Source organism: Mirounga leonina, unplaced genomic scaffold (assembly GCF_011800145.1).
Source record: "Mirounga leonina isolate KUSES-001 unplaced genomic scaffold, KU_Mleo_1.0 Mir_101799, whole genome shotgun sequence".
Taxonomy (NCBI): Eukaryota; Metazoa; Chordata; class Mammalia; order Carnivora; family Phocidae; genus Mirounga; species Mirounga leonina.
Genome location: NW_023270210.1, coordinates 1,718,968 through 1,730,831, shown reverse-complemented (window position 1 = coordinate 1,730,831; position 11,864 = coordinate 1,718,968). Strand labels below are relative to the sequence as shown.

Below are 11,864 nucleotides of genomic sequence, written 5' to 3'. Positions count from 1 at the left end.
CGCTCCCGCCCCGCCCGGCCGCGCTCCCGGCGCTCCCGGCGCCCGCCCTCTGGCCCGCAGTCGGCCCCGCAGTCTCCGGCGCCCGCCCGGGCCGACGAGCACGCGCGCGCGCCCGCGGCGGCGGCGGCGGGGGTGGGGGGGAGGGGCGCGGGGACGGGGCGCACGCGCGCGGGGGAGGGGAGCTGGGCGGGGTGGAAGCGCGAGCGGCGGGGGCCGCGGGAGCCGGCGCGCCAAGCCGGGGGCGGGGCCTTGGCTGGGGTGGTAGGGGTGGTCCTGGCTCCCCGCTCCCGCAGGCGTCGGGTCTCCCGGCCCTCGGCTCTGGACGCGCGGCCGACGCGGCGCGGGCCCAGGAGACAGGGGTCCTGTTTGGGAAAGCGCCCCCCGGGATCGCCCAGAGAGCTCGGGGCCTCGGGAGCGGGGCGCAATCTCAGCCCAGTTCCCGGGGCCTCCACGCTGCAGTCCGAATACCTCTACCCCTTCCTCCGACTTCCCTTTAATGACCGCTTCTCTCCCTCAGCTCAGCCGTTCCCTCGCTGTCGCTTAAATGGACACCTTTGTTAAAATAAGATAAAAAGAATGGGGAAACGAGAGGTGGTGGAGAGCCCGCCACATGGCTTGGGATGCCCTGGGACCCTAGCGCGCGCACAGAGCTGGCCCACCTGAGTCCCCTGCCTACCTGTGTCTCAGCCCCAGCCCACGGCTTTGACGTTCCCTCCATCTCTTCCTCTTCTCTCCCACAGCCTGCCCTCTCTTCTTGGACAAGCCTGGGGAGAGAAGGCCTTTCCCTGGAAAGCAGCATCGGGGTGGCTTCCCATGGGGTGCCCTCCCATGGGGTGCCCAGGAGAGTTGCTGAGCCCAAGCCCCCTGGCTGCAGAAGATCGCTTGATTAAATTGCCGCACGCTTCATTTCCAGGCTTTGGCAAGTGACAGAATCATTAACCACACAGAGCTGTTGAATTCCACGGCGGCGGTTGGGGAAGGCCCCTCCAAAGCCCTTCTTCCTCCCTGACTCCTGGGTTAGAAGCTAGGAATCCGGAATGGTGGGCCCGCTCCGAGTCTGGAGAAGAGATAGGAGTGTCTGGAAAAGCAGACCTTGAGACAAGGGCTGGTGTACAGGTTGCTTATGTTAGAGCTGCTGGGACGTGACCTTGCTAGGAGGTGGATAGAGTGCATCTCAGAATTGTCTGCCCCAAACCCAAAGAGGGTACTGCCATACCATGAAGGACCACAGAGCTGGTGGCTTAAAACAACAGAAATGTGGTTTTTACAGTTCTGGAGGTTCCACGTCCAAAATCAAGGTGTTGGTAGGGCCATGCTCCCTCCGAAGGCTCTGGGGGAGGATCCTTCTTTGCCTCTTCCTAGCTTCTTGGTGGCTCCCAGCAATCTTTGCTGTTCTTTGGCTTGTAGCTGCATCACTCCAGTTTTTGCATCTGTGGCCTTCTAACCCTTGGGTCTCCTCTGTGTCTCCAACTTTCCCTTTTCTTATAAGGACACTGGTCATTGGATTTAGGGCTCACCCTACTCCAGCATGACCTCCTCTTAACTTGGTTGCATCTACAAGGACTCTAATTCCAAATAAGATCACATTCACAGATACGAGGGATTGGGACTTGAACTTTTTGGAGGACATAATTCTACCTACCCCACATAGCGAAGTCCAGATTCAAGGACCGCATAGACTGCTTCTTGATGGGAGGAGTGACAAAGTCACATTGCATAGGAATGTAAATGTCTGCGAATACACGAATGGGAAGACTTTGTGGCCATTTTACCATTGACCATACCTCCATCACCCATTCTAGATTTCCCCCATCCCTGGAAAGCATCACTGCCGGTCTAGGTTTTTTTCCTGGAGGGCTCAACCGGATCTTCATCCTACATAGGTCTGAACCTTTCATTGGTTTCCTCCTTGTCAGGCCATAGTTGTGCAATTGTCTATTTACGAAACACAGAGACACTCTATTGAATGTTCTCAGTTGCAGGCATTCTTCTTGTTCTCCTTAGAGAGCAGCAATGCTACCTCCTAATGGACACAGGATCAATTGCCCCACCAATATGACAATCTTTTCGTGGCTGGATGGTCCATGGGCATGAGGAGCCTACGTTGACCAGATGGTAACTTTTGTTTCAAGTTCAACAGAACACTTACCATGACCCCTGACAGAAGCAGTGCCCCTATCCCAGGAACCAGGACCTCTAGCCCAGGAAGGCCTAAGGTTTCAGAAATAGGAAACACCAATTCCTCAACTGGGTCACTGGAAATGATGGGGAGAGCAGCCAATCCTACTCCCACTTCTTGGTTCATAGCACCATGTATTGACTATTAATTCACTACATTTGTCACATTATGGAGTAACATCCCCCAACACCACAGGGTGCTTTCCCGAGGCAGAATCTTTGCTGAGCCTTCAATAGGCTCTGGGTGCTTCTGAGTGATGCAGTGTAGGGCAGGGCCAGTGGCTCCCATGCACGTGTGCTTACTGTCACACTCCCTTTCTTGGAAAAAGAGTCCCTTGCTCCGAAGTATTGTGTGGCATACCATGTCAATAGATCAAGTGTTGTGTAAGCCCTCAGATGGACTGCCAGCAGAGATGCTGTGCATAGGGAAGGCAAATCCAAATCCGAAGTGTGACTAATTACTGCCCCCTCCATCATAGGAGGAATCCTGATGTAACCTTCCTGCTACCAAATGGCTGGCTGGTCCTTTTGAGAAATGGCATCATACCAAGAGATCACCATTGATCTCTGCTGCCGGTGGGTTGGGCATTCAGTAGTGGCAGTATCAAGATCATCCTTGGTGAGAGAAAACCCTTCCTTTTCAACCTGTGCAGAACCTCCAGCCCTTGCACCAAGACCACTGCCTTCATGGATCCATCGCACCATGGAGAGAAGCTGGCTGACCTCCACCACAAGGTTTCCTCTATTTGCCTGGTGGTTGAGTTTGAGTTCCCATTCTGCTGGGGGCCATTGGCAGAGACACAGGAATCCACGTACCCTTCTTATGCACTCCCCTAGGTACATTAGATATCACCACACACCTCTCCTCCAAACCTTCTGGTCTCTGATTGTAACATTGTGATTTATAATGAAAAAAATATATATTTGGTCTTTGTCCCTGTTTTTGGCCCAGAGCTCCTAAAACGCTTGGAATTTCCTGTGAGGAGAGCAATAAAGGTGTCTTTTGTTATGTGAATGAGGTGACTTTGGGACCACACAAAGGATGGGGGCTGGTTGCCAGGAGAACCAACTGAATAATTAGAGGGTTGGAACTTTCAGTCCTCCTTCCCTGACCTCCACAGAGGGAAGAGGGGCTGGAGGTTGAATCAATGGCCAATGGCCAGTGATCTGATCAATCATGTCTTTGTAGGGGCACCTGGGTGACTCAGTCAGTTAAGCATCTGCCTTCGGCTCAGCTCATGATTCCAGGGTCCTGGGATCAAGCCCCGGGGCAGGCTCCCTGCTCAGTGGGAAGTTTGCTTCTCCCTCTGCCCCTCTCTCTCAAATAAATAAATAAAATCTTTTAAAAACAATTATGTCTTTGTAATGAAGCCTCCTTTAAAACCCAAAAGGAACAGTGTTTGCAGACCTGCGTTGGAGGTACGGGAGAGTGGCATGCCTGGAAAGAACATGGAAGATCTGTGCCTTTTCCCCATACCTTGTCAATCAGGCTGTTCCTGAGTTATAATAAACTGGTGATCTAGTAAGCATCCTGTGAGCTGCTCCAGCAAATTAATCCAACCCGCAGAGGGGGTCTTGGGACCTCTGATTTATAGCCAGTCCGTAGGAAGTACAAGTAACAACCTGGATTTGACGGGTGCCTCGGTGGCTCAGTCGGTTGAGCATCTGCCTTTGGCTCAGATCATGGCCTCAGGGTCCTGGGATCCAGTCCTGCATCGTCCTCCATGGTCGGGCTTCCTGCTCAGCAGGGAGCCTGCTTCTCCTTCTCCTTCTGCCTCTCCCCTGCTTGTGTGCTTTCTCTCTGTGTCAAATAAGTATAAAATCTAAAAAAAACCCCAAAAAACCTAGATTTGAGACTGGTGTCTGAAGTGGGGTGAGGTCTTAAAAGAGTGAATGCTCAACTAGTGGGATCTGATGCTGTCTCCAGGTAGATATAGTCAGAATTAAGCTAAATTATAGGACACCACATGGTGGATAAGAATTGCTTGCTGCTCTGGAAAAACTCCCACCACACATTGGAATTGGGTACAGAATGTTTTTTACTGACCTTCCAGTTTTATTCCTCCTAGGTCCCTGACCAATCTTCCAAGTCATTTTTCATGGACATCTTTATCTCAGGCCATTTCTCTCTCTCTACCAAGTAGAAAACCAAGTGTACTGCTCACTGGGAGGATTTCTCCTCATCACTGTCCCTAGGGCCACCCTGAATGGGACTGTAGCTAGGCAGCAGTCTGTTTTTACTAGTACCGACATGATAAGATGACCCTCCAATAAACCAGGTCTAAATGTTTCCCTGTCATCAGTCAGTCGTCCTGACTCCCGCCCCCACCACTCATGAGTGCATAGGTGTGAACTAACTGAGGGGGGAGGACCAGTGTGATGGAGGCAGAAGACCTGGGGTCTGGACTACAGGACCACGTACCTGACTTGAGCCTCTGATTCCAGTTGGGCCTGGTCCTGAAGGTGCCATCTTCACCATCTTGCTTCTGTGCCTGCCTGGCCACATGACTTGGTGAGTCTGCCAATACTTAGCTCACGATGGGCAGCTCCAGTCACATAGGTACTAGAGGTCCCATGGTCGGCGTCTAAGTCTGTACCAAAGCCCAGTAGCATGACAGAAGCTGCCTTTTGAATAGTAAGTAGCTCTGCCACTGAAGACAGGCCCTTGCTCCAGACCTTTATGGCTCTGTGCTTGGATCCTTCTATTGAGGCTTCCCACAGACTCTTCACAGCATCATTATCTACCATGGACAGATCCTCTCGAGGCTTTAGGTTGGCTGTGTCTTAACGGCCGAGCAGCTTGCACTGCAGACCAGACCTTCTGCAGGATCCTTTCTTGCTCTGGGCCACACTCCAAACATGTCACACCTGTGCATCCCAAGACCTGTTTGATCAAACATTCAACCATTTCAGTGATCTGCTCAGCATCGTGCCAAATACACCCCTCTTCTTGCCTGAGTTAATGTCAGTTTCTTTTTGCAATCAGAAAATCCTAAAAAAAAATTGGCAAACCATAAGAGACTCTCAACTATAGGAAACAAACGAGGGTTGCTGGACGGGAGATGGGTGAAGAGAAGGGGTAACTGGGTGATGGACATTAAGAGGGACACTTGATCTAATGAACACTGGGTGTTATATATAACTGATGAATCAGTAAATTCTATTCCTGAAATTAATAATACACCATATGTTAACTAAATTGAATTTAAATAAAAAATTTTTTAAAAAGTCAAAAAAAAGGAGAAAATCCTAAAAAAAAAGAAAAAAAAAAAGAAAAAGAAAAAGGGCGCCTCAGTGGCTCAGTAGGTTAAGCAACTGCCTTCAGCTCAGGTCATGATCCTGGAGTCCCGGGATCGAGTCCGGCATTGGGCTCCCTGCTCAGCGGGGAGTCTGCTTCTCCCTCTGACCCTCCCCCCCTCATGCTCTCTCACCCTCATTCTCTCTCTCAAATAAATAAATAAAATCTTTGAGAAGAAAGAAAGAAAAGAAAGAAAGAAAGAAAGAAAGAGAAAAAGAAAATCCTAACAGCCTTTTTTCTCTTTGCATCCGAGAGCAAAATGGGTCACCAGCAACTCTACTGAAGCCATCTGAGGAAATTTGGCCAGGGTCTTGCCACGTCTGCTCAACCCAGCACGATCTGATCTGGAAATACAGCCTCAATGTGTGCAGTCAATATTTCCATCAGTACACAAAGGATATAGGCTTCATTAAATTGGATTAAGTGAACTTCCTTGAATGGGTCATCCAAGAGACCTACCTTAACTGCAGATATCCAAGATATGTACCTTAATGCTAACTCTTTATACATAAAATAAAAACACTTCAATTTAAAAAAAGAAGAAGAAGAAAATCCTAACAAATACAAAGCCTTCCCAGAGTGTGAGAGAGGAAGAGATCAAGAGACAGTCAATTGATCCAGGGGTAGCTATTTGAACTGAGCTCAGCAATGAGGAAGAGACTGGGGGGGACACCCCAGCATAGCAGGATGGCTGTCTCTACCATGACTGCCATGGCAATTGTAGCATTCTTTAGCCTGAAGACAAATGCCAAGGTGAGCCTTACCTGGGTTCTTTTTTTTTTTTTAAGATTTTATTTATTTATTTGAGAGAGAGAGAGAGAACACGCACAAGAAGGGGGGGAGCAGCAGGCAGAGGGAGAAGCAGGCTCCCCAAGGAGCAGGGAACCTGACGCAGGGCTCAATCCCAGGACCCCAGGATCATGACTTGAGCCGAAGGCAGATGCTTAACCAACTGAGCCACCCAGTTGCCCCCTTACCTGGGTTCTTATCCGGACTGGTTCTCTCATGACTCTGTACTGCTTTCCCTCCATGCCCTAAAGCTTGGATCTCCTGAGGACACTGTATCACCCTATAGAAGGGTTCCACTTCAACCCACCCTTGATTGCACAAAGAGGTCAGGAGCTTACTTTTATTTTTCCACTAGATGTGGTTCCTGGTCCCCATCCTAGCCTTGCCAGATGCCCATCTGGGGAGCCCTATTTCCCAGTAGTCGCTCATGACATTGCCCACTGGCTTCCCGGAAGGGAACTCTCGGGGAAGCTGAGGCCAAACCCTGGCCCAGAAACTCTGTCCAGCTTCTCTTCAAGTGTTGAGGTTGCTCTCTCCAAAGGCAGCAGAAACTTTGTATCCAAAGAAGTCATCGCCAAACCCAAGGTCATCTAGGTTTTCCCCTAGGTTATCATCTTCTGAAATTTTATAGTTTGGCATTCTATGTTTCAGTCTATGATCTATTTTGAGTCAATTTTTGTGAAGTGTGTGAGGTCCATGTCTGGATTCATTTGTTTGCATGTGGATGTCCAAGGTATTCCACACCATTTGTTGAACAAATTATCCTTTCTCCACTGAATTGACTTTGCTCCTTTGTCAAAGATTAGTTGACAGCATTTGTAAAGGACCATTCCTGCTATTTCATTTGGCAAAACTGGAAACCCTGCTGATGGCATGGAGGAAGCAAATGGGGGGCCCAGGAGGCTTCTCATGTTCTGTATGAGAACATATCTTGGCTCTTGGGAACATGGGTATTTCCTTTTCTAGTTTTTTTTTTTTTTAATACAGATGCGCAGATTCAGTTTACTCACTATCCATAAAATTTGTCCACTCAAGGCCCACTTACATTTTGTTTATTTTTAAAATAAGCTGATTAACACCCATGAAACTACTGCCTGACCCCGGCATGGAACCACTACCAGTAACTTACATACACCATCATGACCCCACAGTGGCCAATAGCCTGCATTAAGATTTATCATTCTCTTGCTTTTTAAAATTGCAATAGAGGGGCGCCTGGATGGCTCAGTCGTTAAGCGTCTGCCTTCGGCTCAGGTCCTGATCCCAGGGTCCTGGGATCGAGCCCCGCATCAGGCTCCCTGCTCAGCGGGAAGCCTGCTTCTCCCTCTCCCACTCCCCCTGCTTGTGTTCCCTCTCTCGCTGTGTCTCTCTCCGTCAAATGACTAAATAAAATCTTTAAAAATAAATAAATAAATAAATAATAAATAAAATTGCAATAGAATATGTATAAGACAAAATCTGCCATTTTCACCATTTTAAAGTACAGTTCAGATGCATTAAGTACATTCCTAATGCTCCACTCTCACCGCTATTTCCAAAACCTTTTCATCATCCCTTAAGTCCGTTTCCATTAAGTTCTGGCTCCCCGTTCCCCTCCTCCAGCCCTGGTAACCTTTACCTACTTTCTGTCTGTGTGAATTTGCCCATTCTGGATGTTTCATTTAGGTGGAATTATGTAATATTTGTCATTTTATACCTGATTTCTCTCAATAATGTTTGCAACATGTTGTAGCATGGATCAGAACTACATATATATTTTTTTAATTTTTTTTAATTTTATTTATTAATTTGTCAGAGAGAGAGAGAAGGAGAGCACAAGCAGGGGAAGTGGCAGGCAGAGGGAGAAGCAAACTCCCCTCGGAGCAGGGAGGCCGATGCGGGGATTGATCCCAGGACCCCAGGATCATGACCTGAGCCAAAGGCAGATGCTCAACCCACTGAGCCACCCAGACGCCCCTGTATTTTTTAATTTTTATTAATTTTAATTTTTTTACATATCTTTTTTTTTAAGTTCCCTCCAATTAAATATATATATATATTCCCTCCCATTTCTGTGAATTTGTGACCCTCAGGATAGGGAGTCCACTCTGCTGGGGAAGGAAGTGGACAACTTTCACTTCTCTGCTGTGGGAGGTCTCCAGGCTGCTCTCCCAGGTAAGTAAGAATGACTGTTCCTCAAGAAGCAAATGTCCCATCAATCACTTTAACCTGAAAGATTCAATCTCCATAGAGACTGCCAAAAAGTGACAATGCCAACTATATTTCAAGTCGTCATGGAGGGAAAATTAGCAATAATCGTGCCCCAGATAAACCTCATTGAACTTCATATCCTTTTAAGGCCACATCGTATTTCAACGTATGATGGACCTCATTTGTTTCTCCATTTATCTGTCAATGGGCATTTGAGTGGCTTCCCTTTATTTATATATTTTTAAAAGATTTTTTTTAAAGATTTTATTTATTTATTTGACAGAAAGAGAGAGACAGCGAGAGAGGGAACACAAGCAGGGGGAGTGGGAGAGGGAGAAGCAGGCTTCCCGCCCAGCAGGGAGCCCGATGCGGGGCTCGATCCCAGGACTCTGGGATCATGACCTGAGCCTAAGGCAGTCGCTTAACCAACTGAGCTACCCAGGCGCCCCTAAAAGATTTTTTTTTAAAGATTTTTTATTTATTTATTTGAGAGAGAGAGAAAGAGAGAGAGCACATGAGAGGGGTTAGGGTCAGAGGGAGAAGCAGACTCCCTGCCGAGCAGGGAGCCCGATGCGGGACTCGATCCCGGGACTCCAGTGCCTGGGTGGCTCAGTTGGTTAAGCGGCTGCCTTCGGCTCAGGTCATGATCCTGGAGTCCCGGGATCGAGTCCCGCATCGGGCTCCCTGCTCGGCGGGGAGTCTGCTTCTCCCTCTCCCACTCCCCCCCCTCTCTTGTGCTCTCACTCTCTCTCTCAAATAAATAAATAAAATCTTTAAAAAAAATAAATATAAAAAGATTTTTATTTATTTGACACAGAGAGCACGCACGAGCTGGGGGGAGCGGCAGAGGGAGAAGGAGAAGCAGACTCTCTGATGCGGGGCTCAATCCCAGGACCCTGGGACCATGACCTGAGCTGAAGGCAGACGCTTAACTGACTGAGCCACCCAGGCGCCCCTAAAATATTTTTGGGTATAGTTGACACACAATGTTACATTAGATTCAGGTGTACAATTAAGTCTGTGTTATGCTGTGCTCACAAGTGTAGCTACCTTCTGTCATCATACAATGCTATTACAATACCATTGACTATCTACCCTATGCTGCGCCTTTCATTCCTGTGGCCTTTTATTTTATTTTATTTTATTTTATTTTATTTTATTTTTGAGAGAAAGAGAGTGTGCAGGGGAGGGGCAGAGGGAGAAGGAGAAAGAGAATCTCAAGCAGTCTGCCCGCTGAGTGCGGAGCCCAACACGGGGCTTGATCTCATGACCCTGAGATCATGACCTGAGCTGAAATCTAGACTTGGATGCTTATGCAACTGAGCCACTCAGGTGCCTCTCCTGTGACCTTATTTATTTCATAACTGGAAGCCTGTATCTCCTACTCCTTTTCACCCATTTTGCCCATCCTTTATTTTTATCTTTTTTAAAGATTTTATTTATTTATTAAAGAGAGAGAGCGCAGGAGCAAAGAGAGCAGGAGAAGCAGGCTGCCCCTCTTTTATTTTATTTTTTATAGGATTTTTATTTATGAGGGGCACCTGGGTGGCTCAGTCGTTAAGCATCTGCCTTCGGCTCAGGTCATGATCCCAGGGTCCTGGGATCGAGCCCCACATCGGGCTCCCTGCTCCGCGGGAAGCCTGCTTCTCCCTCTCCCACCCACCCCTTTGTGTTCCCTCTCTTGCTGTGTCTCTCCCTGTCAAATAAATAAAGAAAAAAGAAAAAAAAAGATTTTTATTTATGAGAGAGAAAGAAAGAGAGAGCACGAGCAGTGGGGAGAGGCAGAGGGAGAGGGAGAAGCAGACTCTCTGCTGAGCAGAGAGCCCGATGTGGGGCTTGATCCCAGAACCTGGAGATCATGACCTGAGCCTAAGGCAGACACTTAACTGACAGAGCCACCCAGGCGCCCCTAAAGAAATTTTTAAATCGTAGTGACACACAATGTTATATTACTTTCAGGTATACAACATGGCTATTTGACAATTCTATACATTATGGTATGCTCACTAAGTGTAGTTACCATCTACGTTATTACAATATTATTGACTGTATTCCCTATGTTGTACTTTTCATCCCTGTGACTTATTTATTTTATGACTGGAAGTTTGTACCTCTTGATCCCCTTCACCTATTTTGCCCATCACCCCACCTCTTCCCCTCTGACAACCACCAGTTTGTTCTTTGTATTTATGATTCTGTTTCTGTTTGTGTCTTTTGTTTTTTAGATTCCACGCATAAGTGAAACTATATGGCATTTATCTTTCTCTGCTTTGTTTTCTTCAATAAAGCTTTATCATATATTTCTTTCTTTAGAGAGAGAGAGTGAGTGAGTGAGCTGGGGGTGGGGAACAGGGAGAGGGAGATGGACAGAGAATCTCCAGCAGACTCCCTGCTGAGTGCGACTCGATCTCATGACCCTGAGATCATGACCTGAGCTGAAACCGAGTCAGGTGCTTCACAGGCTGAGTCCCCCAGGCACCCCTACATCACCTTATTTTTGAACTTTATACAAAAAGAAACCTGTCTGTGGACTTCTGGGACTTACTTTTTCTCCTCAACATTATATAATTAAGATTTTTGTTTCTGTGCACATCTCGTAGTGCAACATATGGATGTTTTTCTCCCATATATGCCCAGGAGAGGAAAATCTGCATGTGTTCAATTTCATAGGTGGGGCCTAATTGTTTCCCAAAGTGGCCTTACCAATTTGTACTCCTAGCGAGATACAAAAGAGCTTTGGAATCTATGTCTTCTTCAACTTTTGCTATTTTCAGACTGTTTCTGCCAGGTCGGTGGGTAGAAATGGTCTCTCACTACAGTCTTGCATTTCCCTGATTACTAGTCAGGTGGATCTTTTCTTCAGTGGTTTCTTGGCCATATGCGTTTTCTGTTCTGTGTTATACCTGGCTTTATCTTCTGCCAGTTTTTGTATTCTTTACCTTCTGTTTATTGATTTGTAGGAGTTGTTTACATATTCTGAATACTAACCCCTTGCCAATTACATGTATTGCCATTTTCTCTCAATCTGTGGCTTGCCTTTTCACTTTCTTTAAGAAAATCTTTGATCAGTGGAAGTTCCCAAATCCAATATAGTTAAATCGACCAATATCTTTTTCAGGGGATTACTACTTTTTATGTCTGGTTTCAGAGATCTTCCTTACCCCAAGGGCAGAAAGATACTCACCTACATTCGCTTATACGAATTTTATAATTTTTTGATAAGTCACGTTATTTCCTGGGCAAGCATCTGTTCATTCATCTTCTTCAGGGGTGTATTACCTAGTCTTTTTTTAAACTTTATGTATTTTTTTAAAAGATTTTATTTATTTATTTGACAGAGAGAGAGAGAGATAGCGAGAGCAGGAACATAAGCAGGGGGAGAGGGAGAGGGAGAAGCAGGCTTTCTGCC

At 47.1% G+C, this 11,864-nt stretch overlaps 1 pseudogene; it reads left to right on the top strand.

Moving 5' to 3' along the window:
• The first annotated feature begins 5,726 nt into the window (after positions 1 to 5,726).
• On the top strand, positions 5,727 to 5,899 carry LOC118014091 (annotated as a pseudogene).
• Positions 5,900 to 11,864: the final 5,965 nt, after the last annotated feature.